At 46.5% G+C, this 27,235-nt stretch overlaps 1 pseudogene; it reads left to right on the top strand.

Moving 5' to 3' along the window:
* Nucleotides 1-24,765: 24,765 nt before the first annotated feature.
* Nucleotides 24,766-25,086, top strand: LOC148774715 (tumor suppressor candidate 2 pseudogene; annotated as a pseudogene).
* Nucleotides 25,087-27,235: the final 2,149 nt, after the last annotated feature.

A 27,235-nucleotide genomic window follows, 5' to 3' on the forward strand; every position in this document is an offset into this window, starting at 1 on the left:
TGAAGTCACCTGTACATGCTATCCACGCTCCTGAGTTCCAGAGCTGCCCTGGCAGCCTCCATAGGGATGGTTCTGAGGGGCCAGGCTACCAATTAAATCAGCTGGGGAAAGCTGCCCCATCAGTGTTCACTCATCAGGGGCAATTCTAAATTACGCTCATGAATTCTGAATGCCCCACCCTTTGCACAGGACCCAGTCTAGCACTTGGGACCCTTGACCCTCACCCAAGCCTGATAGCTCTCAAGCTACCATGGCAAAGACTTCCAGATTAGCCCCTATGTGAACTCATGCCTCCTGGCTCTACTGCCACTCTGACAGCAGTGGACCCCTTGTGAGATGGCATCCTCCATTCTCTTCCTGGATCCTTGATCCTACCAACCCCAGCCACTGCCATTCTCTCCACAAATGATCCAGACACCTGAGGTTGCGGTTCCTTTCCCAGGTTAAACAAGCGGTCACCAGTCAACCATTTACCACCCAATAACCAATGACCAAGAAAGCTTCTCACCCATATCCTTCAGGGGTGCTGAAAATGTCTCCAATTCCTTACAGTGATTTTTGGAACCTATCCCATGTCCTTTCCTGTTCCCAGTCATTTTCCTTGTGAGGCCGGCAGCAGCAAAGGCTTAGTGATGAAATTTCTGGGCTGAGGAAAGTTCGGCCGAGCCCAGGTCCTGACTTCTCCTCACTAAGGAGAGGAGCAAACAGGCAGGAGGCACACAGGGTGCAACAGCTTCTCCAAGGTTCCGGGGGTGGCTCCACTCCAGCCACCCACACCAATGACTTGTCATTCCCTCAGTGTTGCCCGTCCCCCAACATGGGCTGTGGATGAAGTTGGGCCTGAGCTCCAGCATCTGTGCCCTTCCTGAGTGAGGCCTAGCCTGTCTCCAGGCCTTGGGTTTTTCTCCTGTGGTCATTCCAGCCATCTTCTCTGGTGGCAATGCCTCCAGACAGCTGAAGAGATCCTCTGGGTGTTTTGCAAAGAGAACAGGAGGAGATCAGACCAGCCTGATCTCAATCCAGGTGCCAACTCTTCCGGCTGTCTGCCTCTGAGCCAGATCCACCCAGTGTCTCTGTCCCCTCCTTTCAAAGTACAGATCCCTGCAGGGCCAAGGGAGTCAGTTAACTAAGGTCACAGCGGGGGTTCTTCCCCCTGGCTCCCAGGCTGCCTTCGGACGTTTACAGAAACTCTGAGGACGGGGCCATATGGTGTGTGCCAGCTGCCTGTGTTGCTCTGAGAAGAGGAGCCCATAAGTCCCTCACCTAGAACCCCCACTCTCACCACTTTGGGCTGAGTATCCTTCTGGGTACCCAGCCTTGCCTCTTGCTCTGAGCTGTTTGCCATATGGCACTGTGGTGACCTGTCTCCCACACCAGGACTCACGCAGGGCCATGCTTGTACTCTATGACTGACCCAGGAATTATTTGCAACAGGTTCTTAACAGGTTCTTTCTCCAGCCACCATAGTCCTTTTCATCCAGAAGCCCTGCTACCCTCAACTCTCTACCTGCCCTTCAAGCAGAGCTGCGGTGACGCCCAGACCCCCTCTCTTGCCACCCCCAGACCCCTGCTCTGGCTCCTCTGCCCCCATGGCTTCCACTAGGTGCTATGAAGGTGATACTAGCCACTCTGACCTGGGAATCCAAGGTTGCAGTGGCTTAATGCAATAGAGGGATGTTTCCTCATATAAAATCCAGCTGGCAGTGTGTTCCACAAAGTCAACAAGGGTTCAACCCCTGCCTTCTTTACCATGTGGCTTCCATGGAGGCCTTGGGCATCTGTCTCCAGCCAGGGACCTGAGAGAACATGGAGAACAGGGTGGAAAGTCTCTTAGGTTTTTACAACAGATGCAGATGTCACTTCTACCCGCTTTCTGTTGGCCAGAACACCACCTGTCTTAGTCCGCTTGGGCTTCTCACAGCTCTGGAGGCTGGTAAGTCCGAGATCAAGGCACTGGCAGGTTGGGTGTCTGGTGATAGCCCACTTCCTAGTTCACAGTCGGCGCATGCTGCTGCGTCCTCACATCAGGGAAGGGCGGAAGAGTTTTGCAGCCTTTTTTATAAGGGCCCTAATTCCATCCACAAGGACTCTATTCTCAGGACTCAATTGTCTTGCTGTTCACACTGTTCGCTGAACTCAGGGTAGGCAAGGCGCAAGCCAAGAGGCTGGAAGGAGACTCAAGGAGCTGTAGGAACTGCAGACACGCTTGTTCTCTCCTGGCTGACACAGCAGCAGCAGTAGCAGCAGACACTCTATATTCTCCCCTCTCATGGCTGACCCAATGGACACAGCCATGATGAAACGGTAATGCCGCCACTATCTAGGTGGAGCCCATATACCCCTGCAGCACTAAGTAGCTCGTGACCAAGCGAGTATCTTGTGACACCTATGTGCAGTGCTATAAATGATCTCAGCTGTTACACAGTCATTATTTACAAAATGTGAGGAAAGAGAGCCTGAATATGCCATCTTGGCTACTTTGCTGTCTCCCCACAGTGCCCCTGTGGTCACTAAGGCACTGTTCCTCTCCTCCTCTCCCACACGGAACACACTCCCGCTCCTGTGCCCTCTCTGCCTTCTGGGACCTCAGCCGTACCCTGGGACCCCAGGAGATACACAGCTCTCTCTCTAGGTCCAGTGTGGTTCCTTGTGGTCTAATAGCAGAAGTGTTAGTCACTCAGTTGTGTCCAGCTCTTTGCAGTCCCACAGACTGTAGCCCACCAGTCTCCTTTGTCCATGGGACTCTCCAGGCAAGAATACTGGAGTGGGTTGCCATTCCCTTCTCCAGAAGATCTTCCCGACCCAGGGATCAACCTGGGTCTCTTGCAGAGCACGCAGATTCTTTACCCTTTGAGCTACAGGGATGTCCTTGTGGTCTGGAAACCAACAAACTAAAAAACAAGTCATCTGTCTTCATCTGGCCTTCCCTCTCACTGTCTCCAACACACACACACATGCACATGCACGCGCACGCACACACACACACACACACAGAGTATCCAGGGGCAGAATATCCACCATTCAACACCCCAGTCAGGAGAAGAATGCAAGGTATAGAGCAGGCTCTAATCACAGCAATTGTGAAATCCAGCAGGACAGACACTGGAAAAGTGGCTGCCTGGTGAGAGACTCTGCCCTGCCCTGCCCTGCCCTGCCCGACCTCCGCAGCTCCCCGCCCCCTCCAGGGCTCTGTTGCCACTCTGCTCCAGTGCCTGGTTTAGAGTAGGTATTGGGAAATGCCCTCCTAGGTCACTGCCTCTCTCTTGCAGCCTGCAACTCCCTCTGGTAAAAGTTCTAAGGCCTGAGATGGTTCTAAGCACAAACAGTCAAGTTTTTGTTGTTGTTCAGGCTTCTGGCTTGATTGACAGGACGGATCCCTCAAAGCCTGAAAGGCTCTTCATTTCTCTGCTCCCAGTCAGTCTCAGGTGTCAGTGACCACACGCAAAATTCATTCCGAGACACCATTCTTCAGACTGGTTTTTGACTTCCTGCCCTTGGGCCATCTCCCTGGATATACTAACAGACACCAGAGGCTCTCAGGCCAGGACAAAGGACACCGGCTTCCTCTGACCTGGCACAGGGCTGAGGCTTAATGGGCCTTTGCTGCTCAAAAGGTTGTTGAATATGAATTCCTTCTGACTGTCTAGAAGCAGTCAGCTTTCCCAACCAAGGCCCCAGGTTTCCAGGATCTTCCTATTTCATGTTAGTTTTGCTCGCAAATCAGAAAGTTTTTGCCTGGCCTCATCTTTTTATGCTAATACCTTGTTAAATGCTGTCTATAAAAACCAAAGCTCTCTATGACAATCTGTTTTACAACCACTTCCCCAAGAATGTCAGCTCAGAGGACAGCTGGCCTGCTCATATATAGCAGCCATCCTTCCAAATGTTTTGCCATTGCATAGCATGGGTCTCCATCTTTCCAGATCCCCAAAATGGTCTCCTCATCACTTGCTCCCAACTACACAACAATTCCATGCGTTTCAGACGTTTACTGTGGTAAAACCCCCCACTCCTAGGACCCCTTCATGGATCACTGCCTTGTTGTGGTGAAGGGTCTTGCATAACTCAATGAAGCTATGAACCATGCCCTGTAGGGTCACTCAAGATGGACAGGTCATAGTCGAGAGTTCTGACAAAACATGATCCGTTGGAGGAGGGAATGGCAAACCACCCTAGTATACTTGCCATGAGAACCCCATGAATTGTATAAAAGGACAAAAAGATATGACACCAAAAGGTAAGTCCCCCAGGTCAGAAGGTGTCCAACATGCTACTGGAGAAGAGCAGAGGAAAAATACTAATAGCCCCAGAAAGAATGAAGCGGCCAGGCCAAAGTGGAAATGATGCTCAGTTGTGGATGTGTCTGGTGATGAAAGTAGAATCTGATGCTGCAAAGAACAGTATTGCATAGGAACCTGGAATGTTAGGTCCATGAATCAAGGTAAATTGGACATGGTCAAGCAGGAGATGGTAAGAATAAACATCGACATTTTAGGAATCAGTGAACTAAAATGGACAGGAATGGGCGAACTTAATTCAGATGACCATTGCATCTATGACTGTAGGTTGGAATGCCATAGAAGAAATGGAGTAGCCCTCATAATCAACAAGAGTCAGGAATGCAGTACTTGGGTGCAACCTCAAAAACAACAGAATGATCTCAGTTCGTTTGCAAGGCAAGTCATTCAACATCACAATAATTCAAGTCTATGCCCCTACCACCGATGCCAAAGAAGTTGAAGGTGATCTGTTCTAACAAGACCTAGAAGACCTCCTAGAACTAACACCAAACAAAAAAGATGTTCTATTTATCATTGAGGATTGGAATGCAAAAGTAAGAAGTCAAGAGATACCTGGAGTAACAGGCACGTTTGGCCTTAGAGAACAAAATGAAGCAGGCAAAGGTTTACTGAATTCTATCAAGGGAATGTACTGGTCATTGCAAACACCCTTTTCAACAACACAAGAGGTGACTTTATACATGGACATCACCAAATGGTCAATATGCAAATAAAATTGATTACATTCTTTGTAGCCAAAGAAGGAGAAGCTGTATACAGCCTGCAAAAACAAGACCTGGAACTGACTGTGGCTCAGATCATCAACTTCTCATCGCAAAATTCAGGCTTAAACTCAAGAAAGAGGGGTAGACCACTAAGTCAGCCAGGTACTACTTAAATCGAATCCCCTATAAATATGCAATGGAGGTAACAAATAGATTCAAGGGATTAGATCTAGTTAATAGTATGCCTAAAGAACTATGGATGGAGGTGTGTAATACTGTATAGGAGGCAGTGAGCAAAACCATCCCAAAGAAAAAGAAAAGCAAGAAGGCAAAGTGGTTATCTGAAGAGGCTTCACAAATAGTTGAAGACAGAAGAGAAACAAAAAGCAAGGGAGAAAGGGAAAGGTACATCCAACTAAACACAGAGTTCAGAAGAATAGCAAGGAGAGACAAGAAGGCCTTCTTCAATGAACAGTCCATAAAACTAGAAGAAAATAACAGAAGGGGAAAGACTAGAGATCTCTTCAGGAAAATTGGAAATATCAAGGGACTATTTCACCCAAAAATAGGCACAATAAAGGACAGAAACAGTAGAGACCTAGTAGATGCTGAAGAGATCAAGAAGAGATGGAAAGAATACACAGAAGAACTGTACAAAAAAGATCTTAATGAGCTGGATTACTATGATGGTGTGGTCAGTAACCCAGAGCCAGACATTCTGGAGTGTGAAGTCAAGTGGGCCTTAGGAAGCACTGCTGTTAATAAAGCTAGTGGATGCGATGGAATTCCAGTAAAGCTATTCAAAACCCTAAAGGATGATACCATCAAGGTGTTGCTTTCAATATGTCAGCAAATCTGGAAGACCCAGCAGTAGCCACAGGACTGGAAAAGGTCAATCCTCATCCCAATTCCCAGGAAGGGCGGTACCAAAGAATGTGCTAACCATCGGACAATTGTACTCATCTCCCATGCTAGTAAGGTCATGCCTAAAATCTTGCATGCTAGGCTTCAGCATTATGTGAACCAAGAATCTCCAGATGTCCAAGCTGGGTTTAGAAAAGGAAGAGGGACCAGAGATCAAATTGTCAATATTCGCTGCATCATAGAGAAAGCAAGGGAATTCCAGAAAACCATCTACCTCTGTTTTTCATTGACTATGTTAAAGTCTTTGACTATGTGGCTCATAACAAACTGGAAAGTTCTTAAAGAGATGGGAAATAGCAGACCATCTTACCTGTCTCCTGAGGAACCTGTATGCAGGTCAAGAAGCAACAGTTAGGACCCTGTATGGAACAACTGATGGGTTCAAGATTGAGAAAGGAGTACGACAGGGCTGTCTGCCGTCACCCTGTTTGTTTAACCTTAATGCTGAGCACATCAGAGAAATGCCTGGCTGGCTGAGCTACAAACTAGAATCAAGAGAAACATCAACGACCTCAGATATGCAGATGATACCACTCTAACTGCAGAAAGTGAAGAGGAACTAAAGAGCCTCTTGATGAGGGTGAAGGAGGAGAGGGAAAGAGCCAGCTTCAAACTATTAAAAAAAACTAAGATCACGGCATCTGGCCCCATTACTTCATGGCAAATAGAGGGGGGAAAGGTGGAAGTAGTGACAGATTTCCTCTTCTTGGGCTCTAAAATCACTGCGGATGCTGACTGCAGCCAGGAAATCAAGAGACAATTGCTCCTTAGTAGGAAAGCAATGACAAACCTAGACAGTGTATTGAAAAGCAGAGACATTACTCTGCCGACAAAGGTCCATATAGTCAAGGCTATGGTCTTCCCAGTGGTCACTTACAATTGTGAGAGCTGGACTGTAAAGAAGGCGGAACGCCAAAGAATTGATGCCTTCAGACTGTGGTACCGAAGAGGACTCTGCTGACGCTGAAACTACAGTGTTTTGGTCATCTGATACAAACTGCTGACTCTTTGGAAATGTCCCTGGTGCTAGGAAAGATTGAGGGCAGAAGGAGAAGAGGGCATCAGAGGATGAGATGGCTGGATGGCATCACCGATGCAATGAACATGAACTTGGGCAAACTTTGGGAGATGGTGAGGGAGATAGAGAGGCCTGGCATGCTGTAGTTCATGGGGTCGCATAGAGTCGGACACGACTGGGTGACTGAACAACAGCAATACCAATTTGTCTTAAAAACTAACTCATTCAAGAGGTAACTCTCCCCAAATTTCATTTTGCTAAACACACTGTAAGTTTACTTTTCACTCGTATAAGAGGCAGGCTAGGGAGCAAAGGACCAGGGACTTCTGTTCCTTGCAGTCATTCAATGACTTAGACAGATTACATAAGGCTGTGCCAAGTCTTACACAGCTTCTGAGGGAAACCTGGACACCAGAGCCCAGGCAGCAACAGACGAGAGCAGAGCAGTGGTTGGCCTGGTTTTGTAGACACAGTTTTATTGCATCACAGTCAGGCCCACTGTTGACATATTGCCACAGCTGTTTTCACACTACAAGGGCAGAGTTGAATTGCTGTAGAGGAGGCTGTGTAGCTCACAAGGCCTAATAAAGTTACCATCTGGCCCTTTGCAGAAAAAGGCTGCCCACCTCCACGGTGGAGGACTGGCAACCGAAACAGGCCAGGCCCAGAAATGGCATCATGGGCCAGAACAAAGCCACATAAACATGGCCCCTCAACTGTAAGGGAGGCTGCAGTTGTGCTCTCAGTGGGGCCCAAGAAACAAAGAAAAGAGACAGTTATCACCTGGCCTGTCTCTGCCACAAACACCCTCCAGGCTCTGGTAACCTTAGACTCAGCATTTATGGGTTCATCTGCTTTGCTAAACTTCAGATCCATATCTAGCAGTGTGCCAGACTTCCCAAACAGAACTTGATCCTTTTTTGCCGCCCCACCCCCCAGTTTTGTTTCTCCTTCTGTGGTTCATAATTCAGTAAATAGTTCATAGTTCACTCAAGCATGTAAACTCTAACCTTCCCAACCCCTCCACCCCGTATCCATGCTTTTCCTGTGCATATAAATTTATGTCTCCCAAATCTTACTGCCCCCCCTGCTCCGTATTCTGCCACAGCTCTCGTGTATTAACCTTTTAACTTGCTGCAAGTTAAGCACCTACAAAGCTGGCACACGATTGCCTGAGTCTAGTCTAGTCGATCTAAATCACTCCCTTGTGTGAGCTTCTTGCTGTCCCCAAAGGTCACAGACAAATCACCTGAAGCCCCCGTCTCTGCCATGGTAGGGCTGAGGGGGAAGCTGTGGTTTAGGAGCCCTCAGAGACTCCATACTCCACTCCTCCATACTTTGCAGGATAAAGCTCCAGGAAGCACAAAGAAAATTCTTTGCATAGCAGAAACTCTCAAACCAGTACAGAGGGTGCAGCCCCCTTTCCACACTCTCAGAGAAGAATCTTGCAGCGGGCTGAGCAGCTTTGCTCTGCAGGGACATGGTCGTGTATCTCCTCACAGGCTCTCTGCCTCCTTGCCTCTCCGTTTCAACCTGTCTGTTCATCAGAAATTCCCAATGCCCGAATCTTGAGAGCAGGACCTTTCCACAGTGGCTTCTCCTCTGGGACAAAGTCCCTCCCAAAGACCTCTGAAGACCACCATGTCCATTCCCCTTCTCTCCTTCTCATGACACAGGAGCCTCTTTGGGGGACAAAGAGAAGCCAAGTAGGACTGAGGTCCTCCTGGGAATTATGAATTTGGTCCCTTGGGCTGCCCCGGTGATGACCCAGGTGATGACCTGCCCAGGTGTGACTCCCCAAGTCACCCTCCACCACTATCCTGTGTTTCCCTGTAACAATATTATCTTTGAAACAATCTTATCTTTTACATGTGTTCATGGCCTGTCTCCCCCACTAGAAAGCAAGGTACCAAATCAGAGTGGTGACACTGTCTCTCCTTTCTGTTGTTTCCCCAGCATCCTGAAAAGCGTCTGGCTTAGCCTTGGTGCTCAGTAAGTTTTTGCCAAATGAATGAATTAGCTAGTGACCTTCGAATGACCTCTTGCTTTCCCCACAAAAATCGGGGCCCCCCAAGACACCATACCTCCCTCAGTTGCTCTGTCCCAGTTTCAAAGACCGTCTCCTCCCAGAGAACATCTACAGTTGAGTCCCTCCCTGGAACTCTCCATCTAAGTAAATAAAAGCTCCACTTAACCCCTGTTCAGAGAAAAGCATTGGCCCTCCTTGACTTCTGCCTCCCTTTCCTCCAGTGCATCAGCAAATCCTATCGGGACCACCTCCAAGGTGTATACTGACCTCTTGCCATGGGCCCTCACTACCAACTCTCTCCTGGACAGCTAAATCAGCCTCCCCCTGGGGCTTCCTGCCTCTCTTGCAGGGTGGCCTTTTGAAAGTGTAATTCAGCCTTCTGCTTGCCACCCTCTAATAGCTCCCTTCACACCTGGAGTAAAATCCAAGTGCTCATCAAACCACAGAGCCCCATGATGCCCCAGTCATCATCACTAGCTCACCTCCTTCCCCCAAGTTCCAGGGCCTATGGGACTCTTCACTGCTCCTCAGGCTCACCCAGAACTCCTGCCCCAGAGCCTCTGCACCTGCAGCTGCTCTGCCCCAAGCCTTCTTCCCCATATACCCCCATGGCTCACTTCCTCCCGTTAGGGTTCGTCTCAAACATTTCATCAGCATTCTATCAGATAAGGATAGAAAAGGATAGTTATACAAGTAGTTGTAGAAGTACCAATAGGGGACTATAGGTCACTGTAAGTCAATGATAGCTCAAGAAAGCTATTGGAACATTATTCAATGAAGCAAACTTGCTTAATTATAAAACCATAAACAAAACTACAAGATATGCCCCAGGCCACTAGATGAAAGAAACCACTTTTATACTAATAATCCTAGTTTGATCTCATAGGGTCAGACACTTCCTGCCTAACATGAAGGAGGAGCTAATTCTGCATGCCTTACGTCTGCACTACATCTCCCTGAAGAAGGCAGTCTTTTCCCCTCCCTCTTTTCCATTATAAACTGTAGCCCACTCAATCCTTGGGGCAGAGTTCCCTCACCTGCCCACTTACATCTCTTACAAGTGTCCTATATTAATAAATCTATTTCTTGCTTATCACTTTGCCTCTTGCTGAATTCCTTCTGCGCTGAGACACAAAGAACCTGAGCCTCAGTAAGTCCAGACATTGGCTGAGTGATTCTAATTAAAAGAGTGTGGGTTCAAGTCCCTGGGTTCTGGCCGGGTTTGAGTCCTGGCTGTGTGGGTTAGAGTCCCAAGCAGGGTTTTGTCAGGGTTCGAGTCCCAACACACGGGTTCAAGTTCCAATCTGAGGTAAACAGTTTCACAAGGACTTTCCTGGCTGCTCCGCCCCAGATAGGGCCTCCTGTCTTTTGTTTCCTCACTGTGCCTCCCAGGCCTCACAATGCATTTCACACTGTTCTATGTCTGTCCACTGAGTGTTGTCAATAGACAACGCTGTAAGCTCCCAAAGAACAGGGACCTGTGACTTTATGTGCTGCTGTGCCCCCAGTGTCTAGAACAAGACTTGCTCCACCTCTAATGCTCAATAAATATCTGTTGAATGAAAGTAAAATGATGACTAAAGGAGGTGGGTCCCTGTTTGTGGGGAGGGCGGGGTAGGGGTGTGCGCAGATTCAGAGCTCAGGTCAAGGGATCTAGGTCGAGTACAAAAGGGCCTCAGTCCTCCACCCTCTCTGTCTTCTGGCACGTTCTGTCTACAGTCCCTGTGCCCGTCCCTCTGACTTTAGGCTCAGCCCTGTGACTGGGCAGTAGGCTGTGCATTTCTGTCTCTACCCTCCAGTCCACCATGAGAACACCTCTGGGCAAGCCTGCGAATGACAAGGGACCCATGGATATGTATGCAGAGAACATTCTGGGCCGGGTGAGGGAACAGCCAGTGCAAAGGCCTGAAGGCAGGAGCTTGCCTGGTGTGCCGAAGAGAGAGCAGGGCCGGCCCTGCAGCCCAGGGAGGGAGGGGTAGCAGCACAGAGGCCACAGAGGCCAGCGCCTGGAGGACATTGCTCACCCTTGTGAGACTGGGCTTTTTCATCTGTGAGATGAGAAGCTGAGGTGGGTGTGATTGTTTTAGCGCTGGTAGCAACTGATCCAGGTACGTGGCAGAAGCAGAGAGGCAGGGACCCAAGGGGTGTTGCAGTGATGAGCCCAGGGTGGCCACTGTGTGGGTGGGGAGAAGCAGTGGGATTCTGAAGCTGGGAGATTAGCGCTGGAGGGTTTGCATAAGGACTGGAGGAGGGGGTGAGCAATGAGAGAAGGGGAGGAGTTCTGAGCCGAGACAGCGCGGAGACCCTGCCCAAACTCCTTGGCCTCCTGCCCAGAGGACCCCTCTTCCCTCCCAGCTGTACTAGCCCTTTTTCATTCCTCACACACATTCAATTCTCTCCTGCCTCAGGCCTCTGTCACTTGCTGTTCCCACTTTTCCCTTGCTTTGCCTGGCTAATCCTTGTCATTGGGGTCACAGCTTAAAATTAAGCACTTTACAGGGACCTTCCCGAGACCCCCACCACCCCTATAGACGAATCTGGCTCTGTTATTTTTTCTCTTCCCACCCTGCTCTTTCCCTTCCCAGTTCTCATAGTAATCATGTACACAGTGCTGTGTTTACTAGTTTAAAGTCTGTCTCCACTGGATTATGGAAAGCAGAGCCCTTGCCCAGCCAAGTTCTGGAGAGAGGCTGCCTGGATTTACATCTTCATTCCTCCCATTTAAACCCATGTGAATGTGGGAAAGCTACTAAACCATCTGGCCTCAGTTTCCTCCTTGGAAAGAATGGCAGCAACTAAGACCCAATAGATCATCAACATAAAGCACTTAGCTCAGTGTCTGGGACATGATTCAATAAATGTTAACCACTACATTAGCCATCGTAAGAAGACCGGTATAAGAACTATCAAAAAGCACTTAGTCTGTTTGTATGACTTAACCAGACTTGGCAAGCTCTCTGAGCAGTGTACACAAGCAGCACTCCAGGTATCAGGCTGCCTAGACAAGGCAGGTTTGAAACTGCCTCTTGGCAAATGCACAATTGGGTAAATAAAAGAGATGTATGCCATTTGTTGTTTTTGGTTGCTTAGCATCCAAACCCTGAGCAGATCCCTTGATGGGCAGGAGGCAGGATTCCCCTATGGAAGCCCAGTGGGGCCAAATTCCCTCTCCCAGATCCTGGCAGAGACTGCTTGGCCACTCAACCTGAGCTCTTCTGCCTAGGACCTGGACACTGACTGAGGGTCACAGGGAAGCCGGGGCCGTTGAGATGTTTCTCCTCTGATGCTGGGGGCACAGCAGCCAGCACCAACGGGCCGTGGTGGCCACGATGTCAGCAGGCCCATCCTCACTAGTTCTGCCTGGGGTTCTACCTCCCAGCCTTCCTGCCCAGTTCATACACCTGGTTCTCTAGTCTATCTTGTGATTCTACAGCCCACCCACCATGCTGCCAGAAAATTCCTTTCAGACTGAAGTTTGTTTTCTCTTGTCTACAGCCAGGAATTCTGGCTTGTCTGCCCTCTGAAGGAGCTGAGTATCAACCCTCAGAAAACCTCCATCAATCCTCACCCAGGCTCCACCTTGCACATCACCATGAGCACAAAACTTCACTGGAATGCTGCAGCCACGCGTTGACCTTTACTCAGAGAACCCAGAAAAGAGGTTTAAAGGTGTGGCAGGCTTCTTCCTTAGTACGTCATATCACCCTGCCCCAGTGCAAATGGCAGCGAGGGTGTCCCCAGGTCAGAGCTCTTCCAGAAGAAACAGAGAGAAGCAAAAGGAGCTAAGCCTGGAGTACTGAAGTCCCTGGCTCAGTAAAAACACTAACTATGAAGGTGCATTCTCTTCCCACCCAGAGCATGGGCTGGACTGGAGAAGCACAGAGCTCAGAGAGGAAGCAACTTTCTTCCTGGGCAAGGGCATGGAGACACCATCCTCTCAGAATACCCGACATGTATGTATATATAATGGAGAAGGAAACGGTAACCCACTCCAGTATTCTTGCCTGGAGAACCCCATGGATGGAGAAGCCTGGTAGGCCACAGTCCACGGGGTCGCATAGAGTCGGACATGACTGAGCGACGGAACAGAACGGAACGGATGTACATATAAGGAGACCCAGTGGTGTGGCTTATCTGGGCAAAAAGGCCTGGAGACAGCCCCCTATCCCAAGTTTCCCACAGAAGTGCCTGAGAGAGGGTCTGGGGCCAGAAGAGGCTGAGGGTCAGGATGATACGATATGATGACATAGGCTGGATGGACCATCGGCCATCTCAGTGAATGGTGCCAGTTGCAGGCACCATTGCAGGGTGACAAGAGACCAGAAAATGATGGTCAGTAGGACTAGAACCCCACAGATGTCAGCAGAGAAAATGAAAGTGACCAAGATCAGAAGCCCTCTCCCTACGGACAGCAAGAGCCGAAACCCCAAGGAAAAGCCGATACAGAAACAAAATTGACTGAAGCAAACCCTGAATTCTTTAAGAAAATGCTTCCATACCATGCAATATGGAAAATTCAGATGGCAATTAAAGTCAGTTATGGAAAATAAAAATATTCACACAGGTCACTTTGTGACCTGGAAAGTTTGTACCTGCTGCCAAAACATCCCACCCCAAGGAAACCCACCGCCGTCATTGACTAAAAAAGAAAAGGATTGTTGGCCTGGAGAGCTCTCAGAATTGTGGAGAGAGACATTAGTAGGATTTTGAAGCCTTGGTAAATGATTTCCTTTTATTAGCACCTACTGAATGTCAGACTCCACGCTAAATACTATATATGTTATTTCTGAGAGAGGTGGGAAATTACTCCCATTCTACAGAGGAGGAAACTCCAACAGAGAGGTATTGAAATGCACTGGGCTGATTTTCCACAAGACAGTTTAAATCATGATGGCTGGAAAGACCGGCTCTTTGGGTAATAGGGAATGCTGCTCTGGGGCTTTAAACCTGAAGGTGATACTGGGAGACATGGGAGGACTAGGAGGGACGAGATGGATTAAAATGCCAAGTTCTTGGAGGTGTGGGACGACCCCTGGTGGATGTGAGAAGAATGGCAGTTCAGGGCTCCAAATCCACCCTGCCAGTGGCTCTAGATGGGAGGGGTGAGGAGAGGGCCCTTGAGGCTGCAGGAGGTGCTGAGAGATGATGCACGTCTTCTTTCTTTTTCCTTTTCTTTTTAAAATTTATTTATTTTTAATTGGAGGATAATTGCTTTTCAATATTGTGTTGATTTCTGCCAAACATCAACATGAATCAGCTATAAGTATATATATGTCCCCTCCTTCCTGAACCTCCCTCCCACCTCCCACCCTATCATACAGTAGCAAATTCCCACCGTTATCTATTTACACATGGTAATGCATGTTTCCATGACACTCTCAATTCATCTCATCCTCCCCTTCCCCACGGTGTCCACAATTCTGTTCTCTATTTCCGCATCTCCATTGCTGCCCTGCACATAGGTTTATCAGTACCATTTTTCTAGATTCCATATATATGCATTAATATACGATATTTGTCTCTCTCTTTCCTACTGCACTCTGTATAATAGGCTCTAGGTTCATCCACCTCATTAGAACAGATTCAAATGTGTTTCTTTTTATGGCTGACTAATATTCCATTATAAATATGTACCACAGCTTCTTTATCTCTTCATCTGTCAATGGACATCTTGGTTTCTTCTGTCATAGATATTGTAAATAGTGCTGCGATGAACACTGGGGTACATGTGTCCTTTTCAGTTATGATTTTCTCAGGATATATGCCCAGTAGTAGGATTGTTGGGTCATATGGTAGTTTTACTCCTAGTTTTTAAAGGAATCTCCATACTGTTCTCCACAGTGGCTGTATCATTTATATTCTCACCAACAGTGCAAGAGGGTTCCCTTTTCTTCACACCCTCTCCAGCATTTACTGTTTATAAATTTATTGATGCTGATCAGCATGAGGTGATACCTCATTGTAGTTTTGATTTGCATTTCTCTAATAATGAGTGACATTGAGCATTTTTTCATGTGTTTATTAGCCATCTGTACCTCTTTGGATATGTCTGTTTAGGTGTTCTGCCCACTTTTGATTGGGTTGTTTGTTTTTCTGGTATTGAACTGCATGAGCTGCTTGTGTGTTTTGGAAATTAATCCTTTGTCAGTTGTTTCACTTGCTATTATTTTCTCCCATTGTAAGGGTTGTTTCACCTTGTTTATATAAAATTTCCTTTGCTGTATATTTTCCACTACTCTAGAAGGTAGGTCATAGAGGATCTTGCTGTGATTTATGTCAAAGAGTGTTCTGCCTATGTTTTTCTCTAAGAGTTTTATAGAATCTGGTCTTCTCAGTTCAGTTCAGTCGCTCAGTCGTGTCCGACTCTTTGCGACCCCATGAATCACAGCATGCCAGGCCTCCCTGTCCATCACCAACTCCCGGAGTTTACTCAAACTCATGTCCATCGAGTCGGTGATGCCATCCAGCCATCTCATTCTCTGTTGTCCCTGTCTCCTCCTGCCCCCAATCCCTCCCAGCATCAGACTCTTTTCCAGTGAGTCAACTCATCGCATGAGGGGGCCAAAGTATTGGAGTTTCAGCTTTAGCATCAGTCCTTCCAATGAACACCCAGGATCGATCTCCTTTAGAATGGACTGGTTGCATCTCCTTGCAGTCCAAGGAGCTCTCAAGAGTCTTCTCCAGCACCACAGTTCAAAAGCATCAATTCTTTGGCGATCAGCTTTCTTCACAGTCCAACTCTCACATCCATACATGACCACAGGAAAAACCATAGCCTTGACTAGACGGACCTTGGTTGTCTCTGCTTTTTAATATACTATCTAGGTTGGTCATAACTTTCCTTCCAAGGAGTAAGCGTCTTTTAATTTCATGGCTGCAATCAGCATCTGCAGTGATTTTGGAGCCCAAAAAAATAAAGTCTGACACTGTTTTCCCATCTATTTCCCATGAAGTGATGGGACCAGATGCCATGGTCTTTGTTTTCTGAATGTTGAGCTTCAAGCCAACCTTTAAACTCTCCTCTTTCACTTTCTGGTCTTATAGTTAGGTCTTTAATTCACTTTATCTTTGGGTATGGTGTTAGGAAGTGTTCTAATTTCCTTTTTTTTCATGTAGCTGTCCGGTTTTCCCAGCACCACTTATCAGAGACTATTTTTTCTCCATTGTATATTCTTGCCTCCATTGTCAAAGATAAGGTGCCCGTAAGAGTGCCTGATGAACTCTGGCCGGAGGTTCGTGACACTGTACAGGAGACAGGGACCAAGACCATCCCCATGGAAAAGAAATGCAAAAGAGCGAAATGGCTGTCTGAGGGGGCCTTACAAATAGCTGTGAAAAGAAGAGAGGCGAAAAGCAAAGGAGAAAGGGAAAGATATAAGCATCTGAATGCAGAGTTCCAAAGAATAGCAAGGAGAGATAAGAAAGACTTCCTCAGTGATCAATGCAAAGAAATAGAGAAAAACAACAGAATAGGAAAAACAAGAGACCTCTTCAAGAAAATTAGAGATTCCAAGGGAACATTTCATGCAAAGATGGGCTCGATCAAGGACAGAAATGGTAGGGACCTAACAGAAGCAGAAGATATTAAGAAGAGGTGGCAGGAATACACAGAAGAACTGTACAAAAAAGATCTTCACGACCAAGATAGTCACGATAACGTGATCACTGACCTAGAGCCAGACATCTTGGAATGTGAAGTCAAGTGGGCCTTAGAAAGCATCACTACTAACAAAGCTAGTGGAGGTGATGGAATTCCAGTTGAGCTATTTCAAGTCTTGAAAGATGATGCTGTGAAAGTGCTGTACTCAATATGTCAGCAGATTTGGAAAACTCAGCAGTGGCCACAGGACTGGAAGAGGTCAGTCTTCATTCCAATCCCAAAGAATGGCAATGCCAAAGAATGCTCAAACTACCGCACAATTGCACTCATCTCACACGCTAGTAAGGTCATGCTCAAAATTCTCCAAGCCAGGCTTCAGCAGTATGTAAACCGTGAACTCCCAGATGTTCAAGCAGGTTTTAGAAAAGGCAGAGGGACCAGAGATCAAATTGCCAACATCCGCTGGATCATGGAGAAAGCAAGAGAGTTTCAGAAAAACATCTATTTCTGCTTCATTGACTATGCCAAAGCCTTTGACTGTGTGGATCACAATAAACTGTGGAACATTCTGAAAGAGATGGGAATCCCAGACCACCTGACCTGCCTCTTGAGAAACCTGTATGCAGGTCAGGAAGCAACAGTTAGAACTGGACATGGAACAACAGACTGGTTCCAAATAGGAAAAGGTGTACGTCAAGGCTGTATATTGTCACCTTGCTTATTTAACTTATATGCAGAGTACATCATGAGGACCGCTGGGCTGGAAGAAGCACAAGCTGGAATCAAGATTGCTGGGAGAAATATCAATAACCTCAGATATGCAGATGACACCACCCTTATGGCAGAAAGTGAAGAGGAACTCAAAAGCCTCTTGATGAAAGTGAAAGAGGAGAGTGAAAAGGTTGGCTTGAAGCTCAACATTCAGAAAACAAAGATCATGGCATCTGGTCCCATCACTTCATGGGAAATAGATGGAAAAACAGTGGAAACAGTGTCAGACTTTATTTTTTTGGGCTCCAAAATCACTGCAGATGCTGATTGCAGCCAGGAAATTAAAAGACGCTTGCTCCTTGGAAGGAAAGTTATGACCAACCTAGATAGTATATTAAAAAGCAGAGACATTACTTTGCCAACCAAGGTCCGTCTAGTCAAGGCAATGGTTTCTCCCGTGGTCATGTATGGATGTGAGAGTTGGACTGTGAAGAAAGCTGATCGCCGAAGAATCGATGCTTTTGAACTGTGGTGTTGGAGAAGACTCTTGAGAGTCCCTTATACTGCAAGGAGATCCAACCAGTCTATTCTAAAGGAGATCAATCCTGGATGTTCATTGGAGGGACTGATGCTAAAGCTGAAACTGCAATACTTTGGCCACCTCATGTGACGAGTTGACTCACTGGAAAAGACTCTGATGCTGGGAAAGGTTGGGGGCGGGAGAAGGGGACGACCGAGAATGAGATGGCTGGATGGCATCACCGACTCTGTGGACGTGGGTTTGAGTGTACTCCGGGAGTTGGTGATGGACAGGGAGGCCTGGCGTGCTGTGATTCATGGGGTCGCGGAGAGTCGGACACGACTGAGCGACTGAACTGAACTGAATTGAACTGAACTGAAGGTGTGTGAGTTTATACCTTGTTCCGTTGGTCTATATTTCTGTTTTTGGATGCACATCTTCTTTGGGGTCTAGACTTAGGACCTTAGTCCAGTGACAGCAGTGGCCATTCCAGGGAGACATGGTCTGCAGAGGGCATTATGTGAGGACAGAGAAAAGGAAGGAAGGAACCGTGACTGAGCGATGACCATATGCTTAGAAAAGACACACTGAAAATCACAGTATACACTTTAGAAACAGGTAAAGATACACAGGCACATGGAAACCAAAAGAAAACCAAGGTTATCACCTGAAGATCAAAGCTGAATTCAACTCAGAAAGAAATTCATAAGACAAAGCAGATTTCTTTATAATGCTGAAGGGGATACAACAGTGTAACATAAAAACATAGGTATATCAAGAAATTGAAAAGAAAACCCATAGAATAGGAGAAAATATTTGTAAATCATATATCTGATAAGGGACTTGTGTCCAGAATATATAAAAACAAACAAAAACCTCTTACAACTCAACAATAAAAAGACAAATTAGCCAGTTTTAATATACACAAAGGATATGAATGGATATTTTTCTAAAGAATATGTACAAGTGGCCAATAAACACATGAAAACATGCTCAACATGATTAACCATTAGAGAAATACAAAACCACAGGCAGAAACTCAGGCAAGAATTCCTTACACCCACTAGGATGGCTAAAATTTGAAGACAGGTAATAAGCAGAGACATTACTTTGCCAACCAAGGTCCGTCTAGTCAAGGCTATGGTTTTTCCCGTGGTCATGTATGGATGTGAGAGTTGGACTGTGAAGAAAGCTGATCGCCGAAGAATTGATGCTTTTGAACTGCGGTGTTGGAGAAGACTCTTGAGAGTCCCTTGGACTGCAAGGAGATCCAACCAGTCCATTCTAAAGGAGATCAGTCCTGGGTGTTCATTGGAAGGACTGATGCTAAAGCTGAAGCTCCAATACTTTGGCCACCTCATGAGAAGAGTGGACTCACTGGAAAAGACTCTGATGCTGGGAGGGATTGGGGGCAGGAGGCGAAGGGGACGACAGAGAATGAGATGGCTGGATGGCATCACTGACTTGATGGACATGAGTTTGAGTGAACTCCGGGAGTTGGTAATGGACAGGGAGGCCTGGTCGCAGAGTCGGACATGACTGAGCGACTGAACTGAACAGCAAGTATGAACAAGGATGTGTATAAACTGCATCCCTTTTACATTGTTAGTAGGATTGTAAAATGGTACAGCCACTCTGGAGAACAATTTTGCAATTCCTCAAAATGTTAAACAAATACTTGCTATTTAGTTGCTAAGTCATGTCTGATATTTTGCAACCTCATGGACTGCAGCTCACCAGGCGCCTCTGTCCACTATCTTCCGAAGTTTGCTCAAATTCATGTCCATTGAGTTGATGATGCTTTCTAACCTTCTCTTCCTCTGCCTCCCCCTTCTCCTTCTGCCTTAAATTTTTCCCTGTATCAGGGTCTTTTCCAATGAGTCAGCTCTTTGCACCAAGTGGTCAAAGTATTGGAGCTTCAGCAACAATTCTTCCAATAAATATTCAGGGTTGATTTCCTTTAGGATTGACTGGTTTGATCTCCTTGAAGTCTAAGGGACTCTTAAGAGTCTTCTCCAGTTATCCTGTGACCTAGCCATTCCACTCCTATATATATGTGCACGAGAAATGAAAACAAGTCCACACAAACACTTGTACAAGAATGCTCATGGCAGCATAATTCATAATGGATAGCTCAGAAGTGGAAACAATCCAAATGTGCAAGTGATGAATGGAAAAATGTAGCCTATCTTCTCAATGGATTGTTATTCAGTGATAAAAGGGAATGAAGTATGATACATGTTACCACATGGATGAACGCTGAAAACATGTCAAATGAGAAAAGCAGACACAAAAGGCCACATATTACATGTTTCCATTAAGAAATGTTCAGAATAGACAAATTCATAGAGAGAAAATAGATTAGTATTTGCCAAGGTTTAGGCAAGGTGGCATGAAGATTGCTGATGGACACGAGATTCCTTTTCTTCAAAGTTTACTTATTTATTTGGCTGCCTCCAGTCTCATTTGCAGCATGTGGGAACTTAACTCCCCAAATAGGGATCAAATCCTCATCCCCTGCATTTCAAGGCAGATTCTTAATCACTGGAAAGAAAAAGAGATTTCTTTTCACAGTGATGGAATTGTTCTGAAATTTCAGTGGTGATGGATGCACAATTTTGTGACTATACTAAAAAACACTAACTTGTACACTTTAAAATGAACAGTTTATGGCATGTCAAGTCAACTATATTTTAATAAATCTGTTATTTTTAAAAATACATCAGGCAAAAACTTAATGCATGGGAAAATACACACATTGGAAACATCTCTCAGCCATTAAGAGAAGAAAGGCAATGCCAAAGAATGTTCAAGCGAAAGTGAAAGTCACTCAGTTGTGTCTGACTCTTTGCGACCCCATGGACCATATAGTCCATGGAATACTCCAGGCCAGAATACTGGAGTGGGTATCCTTTCCCTTCTCCAGGGGATCTTCCCAACCCAGGATCGAACCCAGGTCTCCCACATTGCAAGTGTATTCTTTACCAACTGAGCCACAGGGGAAGCCCAGGAATGTTCAACTACCTCTCAATTGCACTCATCTCACATGCTAGCAAAGTAATGCTCAAAATTCTTCGAGTTGGGCTTCGACAGAACATGAACCAAGAACTTCCAGATGTTTAAGCTGTATTTAGAAAAGGCAGAGGAGCCAAAGATCAAATTGCCAACATCCACTGGATCATAGAAAAAGAAAGAGAATTCTAGAAAAAAATCTACTTCATTGACTACGCTAAAACCCTGGACTGTGTGGATCGCAACAAACTGGAAAATTCTTAAAGAGATGGGAATACCAGACCACCTTTACCTGCCTCCTGAGCAATCTGTATGCAGGTCAAGAAGCAACAGTTAGAATCAGACATGGAACAATGGACTGGTTCAAAATTGGGAAAGGAGTATATCAAGGCTGTATATTGTCACTTTGCTTATTTAACTTATATGCAGAGTACATCATGAGAAATGCCAGGCTGGGTGAAGCACAAGCTGGGATCAAGATTGCAGGGAGTAATATCAATAACCTCAGACATGCAGATGTCACCACTCTTATGGCAGAAAGCTAAGAGGAACTAAAGAGCCTCTTGATGAAAGAGAAAGAAGAGAGTGGAAAAGCTGGCTTAAAACTCAACATTCAGAAAACTAAGATCATGGCATCTGGTCCCATCACTTCATGGCAAATAGATGGGGAAACAATGGAAACAGTGACAGACTATTTTCTTGGGTTCCAAAATCACTGCAGATGGTGACTGCAGTCATGAAATTAAAAGACACTTGCTCCTTGGAAGAGAAGCTATGACCAATCTAGACAGCATATTAAAAATCAGAGACGTTACTTTTCCAACAAAGGTCCATATAGTTAAAGCTATGATTTTTCCAGTAGTCATGTATGGATGTGAGAGTTGGACTGTGAAGAAAACTGATCGCCGAAGAATTGATGCTTTTGAACGCAGTGTTGGAGGAGACTCTTGAGAGTCCCTTGGACTGCAAGGAGATCAAACCAGTCAACCCTAAAGAAAATCAGTTCTGAATATTCATTGGAAGGACTGATGCTGAAGCTGAAGCTCCCATACTTTTGCCACTTGATGGGAGGAACTGACTCACTGGAAAAGACCCTGATGCTGGGAAAGATTGAAGGTGGAAGGAAAAGGGGATGACTGAGGATGAGATGGTTGGATGGCACCACCGACTCAATGGACATGAGTTTGAACAGGTTCCAGGAGTTGGTGATGGACAGGGAAGCCTGGCATGCTGCAGTCCAAGGGGTCACAAAGAGTCAGACACCACTGAGCACCACTGTTCTTGAAGAACAAAGAAAATAATCATGTTTCTCAGAAGTTATATGTTACAAGCAATAAATACACCTTTCCAAGGACCTCTCATCCATTCCTTTATTTGACAAATTTACACTGAGCACTGACTATATGCCAGGTATTGTTCAAAACTCTGAGGATACCGCAGGGGGTGTCTCTGCATGGGTGTAGCTCTGGGGTAGTTGTAGTGGTAATGTGCTGTTTATAAACATATGCAAAAATTGACTTGAGCTGCAAAGGAAATCTCAGTTAATTCCAAAATAAATACTACACACAAGCCCTATTTTTTTTTACCATAATTGAAAAGATTAGAAATAAATAATAAAAGTAGAAATGAAACCCAGCAATCACTTAGAAACATTAAAACTCTCATAAGCAAACTTATGATCACAAAGAATATTAAAGCCTTAGTGCAGAGAATTTGGAAAATGAATTTCTATCTATAAGATGTACACATACACGTCTATGGGATAACATTTTTTCCAAGAACACAGTTAAAGTCAGAGGTAGGAAGGAGATCCTCATAATCATTACTGTTTTTAATATTCTTCTAGAAGGAATAGCCAATACAATTCTATAAGAGAACAAAACAAGAAGTTCCATTACTTATAAACAGCATCAGATTGGCAAAGACAAAATTTAATTCCCATTCGCTGTGCTCTGTCAGAAGGGACACAAATTGGTACAAGCCTGCCCTTGCTCTGGTCCAGCAATCCCATTTCTAGGAAGTTTCCTTACATAAATGTTCAGGTAGGCCCCTTACAAGGGTCTGGAAACAATGGTGCATCAATGAAGGATTAGCTCAAAAATTTCATGAGGACATTCCTGAGAATATCCTGAGATGCCCCCCCTCCAAAAAAAAAACCAGAGGTAAGTCTATATAACCTGCTATTCTTCAACAGGTGCAATTTTGCTTCCCAGGCAAGGAACATTTGACAACATCTAGAGAACCTTTTATTTTTTAATCATATGGTGGAGGGTGTTACTGGCATCTGGTGGGTGGCAGCCAGGGATGCTACTCAGTATCCTACAGCACACAGGACTGAGCCCCAACAGGGAACAATCTTGCCCTGAATATCAATAGTGCCAAAGCTGAGAAACCCTGCTGCTGCTGCTTAGTGGTTCAGTCATGTCCAATCTTTGTGACACGTCAGACTGTAGCCTGCCAGGCTCCTCTGTCCATGGGACTGTTCAGGCAAGAATACTGGAGTAGGTTGCCATTTCCTAGTATACAGTAACATGGAAAAACACCCACAATTCAAATACCCACAATGAATCTTTCAATTCGGAAGGAAGTTCAGAACTACATTTATACCATGATACCATTTTTCTCCCTAAATATATTTATGCTGGTGTACACATAGAAGGTTATGGTTTTTCCAGTGGTCACGTATGGATGTGAGAGTTGGACTGTGAAGAAAGCTGACCACCGAAGAATTGATGCTTTAGAACTGTGGTGCTGGAGAAGACTCTTGAGAGTCACTTGGACTGCAGGGAGATCCAACCAGTCCATTCTAAAGGAGATCAATCCTGGGTGTTCATTGGAAGGACTGATGCTAAAGCTGAAACTGCAATACTTTGGCCACCTCATGCGAAGAGTAGACTCACTGGAAAAGACTCCAATGCTGGGAGGGATTGGGGGCAGGAGGAGAAGGGGACGACAAGAATGAGATGGCTGGATGGCATCACTGACTTGATGGACATGAGTTTGAGTGAACTCCGGGAGTTGGTGATGGACAGGGAGGCCTGGTGTGCTGTGATTCATGGGGTCGCAAAGAGTTGGACACGACTGAGCGACTGAACTGAATTGACACATAGAAGCAATACTGGAAAATTCATACTATGAATTTACTCATGCTCATTTACTCATAATTCTTTCATTCATTCAACGAACACTGGGTACCCCAAAGCACCAAGCAGTGGTCTCTCCTGTGTGCTGGACACTCATCAGAGAATAAGGCCTTTGTGGGAACTCTGGGGATTCCTGGAAGGTGCCCAGGCATGGGGAAACTAACAAGATGGCGCCAGTCAGGCTCTCTCGCCCTATGTTCTATATTCAATGACTTTGCCCAGTTATGTAACAATTGAAGTCACTTATAGCACTGCACACATGTGTCACGAGGTACTCGCTTGGTCACAGGCTACTTTGTGTGGTATGCCTGTATGAGCTTCATCATGAAAGCCCTGGCTACACCGGAGTGGCATCATGGTTATGCAATGGCTGTGTTATGGTTATGTTATGGCTGCTGCATCAGCAAAGAAAGAGGCTGTGCTATGGCTGCCATGCCAGCCAGGAGAGAATAAACATATCTGCAGTTCCTTCAGCTCCTCAAGACTCCTTCCAGATTCTTAGCTCGCACTTCGCCTACCATGGGTTCCGTGAACAGTACAGACAGTGTAAAGAAGATCAGCAGGACTCGAGGAAAACTGAATTTTTTACTTTCCAGGCTTTTGAGGGTTTGACTTTTTTTTTTTACTTCTTTTTTAACCAAAAGCACTATTGCTTTGTAAATAAAAACCAACAAATATCAGCGGTTTCTGTGGAGAGAAAACGGCAGCGGCATCTGCAAGCCAAGGCCCAGGCAGGGCATGGCAGCAACGGCCTTGTAAGAGTGAAACTGCCCCAGGGCCTGGCATGCGCCTGCCGCCCTGGCATGGGCACCAGTGGCTCCAAAGCTCAGGGCCTGCGGCCCTTTGCCTTGGGGCGGGGAGGTCTTGGCCCAGAGGTTGCTAAGCAAACTCTGGTGAAACTGTGAGGCCCAAGTTTTGCCCCCCTTTGTATTCATGAGCCACAGCGCCATGTTCTATGACAAGGATGGGATCTGGCTCACAAAGTCCTTGAGGAGACAATTGTCACCAAGAATAGGCAGAAGCAGGCCAAGCTGAGGCGGGTGAATTAGGAAGCTGATTCCTCAGGGCACAATGAAACTGGATTCATCCCTGTGGATTTCCCTGTGATCCTCTGTGAGGTATAAGCCTAGGGCAGTGACAGGCATAAGTGCCTGCCCCAGCAGGTATATAAACCTGCTGCCCCAGCAAGAAATCCCCAGGCTCAAGGTGTGGCTTCCAGTGGGGAGCCTAGACTGGAGCACAACCATGAACAAACTCCACTGGCCGGGAACCCTCAGCTGTGAGCAGGGCTGTCCTAAATGCTGGTCGGCTGTTGGTTTGTGTGTGGACCAGAGGTGACTGGTAGCTGGCAAGGGCTGATGGCAGAATTACCAGTCCACCTTTCCCAGGAATCCCTACAAGGAGTGTGGCAGGGCACGTGCAAGTCAGGAACGTCTGGTTCCTGTATCCTTGCCTGGCCTGCATTCTTCCAAGTTTGCTAGAGCCCAGCCTTGCTAGAGACTACAGCACTTTACAAGCAAGGTCTGCCTTTTTCCAGCCCCAGGGCTATGGGAGATGTACACGAGGGAACTTCCTTTCCCTCACTGCCTTTACTCTTGTTGGAGCATTTCAATTGTTTGCTGCCTCGATTCCTCCATGTTGGACAGAAGCTGGGGGCAGAACAAGCCTCACTCTTCCTGCCTACCTGCCCATTTGTTCCCAGCCCCAGACGGATGGACAATCTGCTGACTGTTAATAGGAGTAGGGACTGGTGTAGGTTTCTCCCTCTACCCAGGGCTGGGATGATCCCTCTCCAATGCAACTAGTTGTTACCCCCCACCCCAAGTTGATAGGGCATCGAAGGGGGATCAGGAAAAGTTCTAGATGCCTGTGCCCCCATCCCACCTACTGTATCCAATCCCCCTTGCCCTTATACATCCACAACCCTTTGGTAAGGCACAGCACCTAAGGGCTGGTGCCAGTAGCTCTGAGGAGCCCACCACCCCTTTCCATTCGGTATACCCATCCTTTCAGGATCAGTCAAGAGAAACACACTGGAGCCCTGTGCAGGGGCAGAAAAGAGAGAACAACCATAAAAGGAATACTTGCAAATAGCTTGTAACTAATCTCCTTTTGGTGCAGCTGCCCTGGGACTCTACTCGCCCATCTACCCCTGTAGTTCAAGCACCATAGGGGGTTAACAGCCAGCTATCTGTAACCATGATGTTGTTGGGGCAAAGTCTGACTTCTACATAGAAATGATACATATATACATATATATATATATTTAATTCCTTACTGTGCAAACTCTGTGCTTTAAGTTAGTGAGAGAAATGGCTTGGGGAGGATAGTCCTCAATCTAGGAAGGCTGTTGGGTGATTTGTTCAATAAAATCATTTGTAGACCCTGAAAAAAACAAAATAAAACAAATGCCATAGATAAGAACCAGCACATAGACACTGACGTGAAGAAAGGAATCAGGGCAGTGAGTCACAGCGCACAGCAGCAGGCAGGCTGCGCGGGTGATGGGACTCTCAGCCTCCTGTCTGCCCGAGTCTGCGGAAGTGAGGAAGACACCCACAACCCAAGAGAAACAAAAGCAGCAGCCATGTCCTAGGGAGAAGCCCCAGACAGCAGAGAGGATTCCCGTGCTGCGCTCAGCTGCAGCAGACTCTGCGACCTCATGGACTACAGCCCGCCAGGCTCCTGTGTTCATGGGATTTCTCAAGCAAGAACACTGGAATGCATTGCCATTTCCTTCTCCTGGGGGAGGATTGTTAGTCTCTTGAACTTCGTGGTGTAGCGGCAGCATAATAGACTAAGTGAAAGTCACTCAGTCGTGTCCGACTCTGCGACCCCATGGACCATACAGTCCATGGAATTCTCCAGGCCCGAATACTAGAGTGGGTACCCATTCCCTTCTCCAGGGGATCCTCCCAACCCAGGGATAGAACCCAGGTCTCCCACTTTGCAGGCAGATTTTTTTACCAGCTGAGCCACCAAGGAAGCCCAAGAATACTGGAGTGGGCAGCCTATCTCTTCTCCAGGGGATCTTCCCGACCCAGGAATCGAACCGAGGTTTCCTGCATTGCAGGCGGATTCTTTCACCAGCTGAACTACCAGGGAAGCCCTCATAATCGACAAACCACCACTCTAACAAGTTATTAAAATCTCCTTTTGGTGCAGCTGCCCTGGGACTCTACTCGCCCATCCACCCCTGTAGTTCAAGCACCATAGGGGGTTAACAGCCAGCTATCTGTAACAGCTGTCTATAGACATAATAGCTGATCTATA

The sequence above is a fragment of the Moschus berezovskii genome, chromosome 20, assembly GCF_049115385.1.
Source record: "Moschus berezovskii isolate FMDL1 chromosome 20, NW_MosBer_1.0, whole genome shotgun sequence".
NCBI classification, from domain to species: Eukaryota; Metazoa; Chordata; class Mammalia; order Artiodactyla; family Moschidae; genus Moschus; species Moschus berezovskii.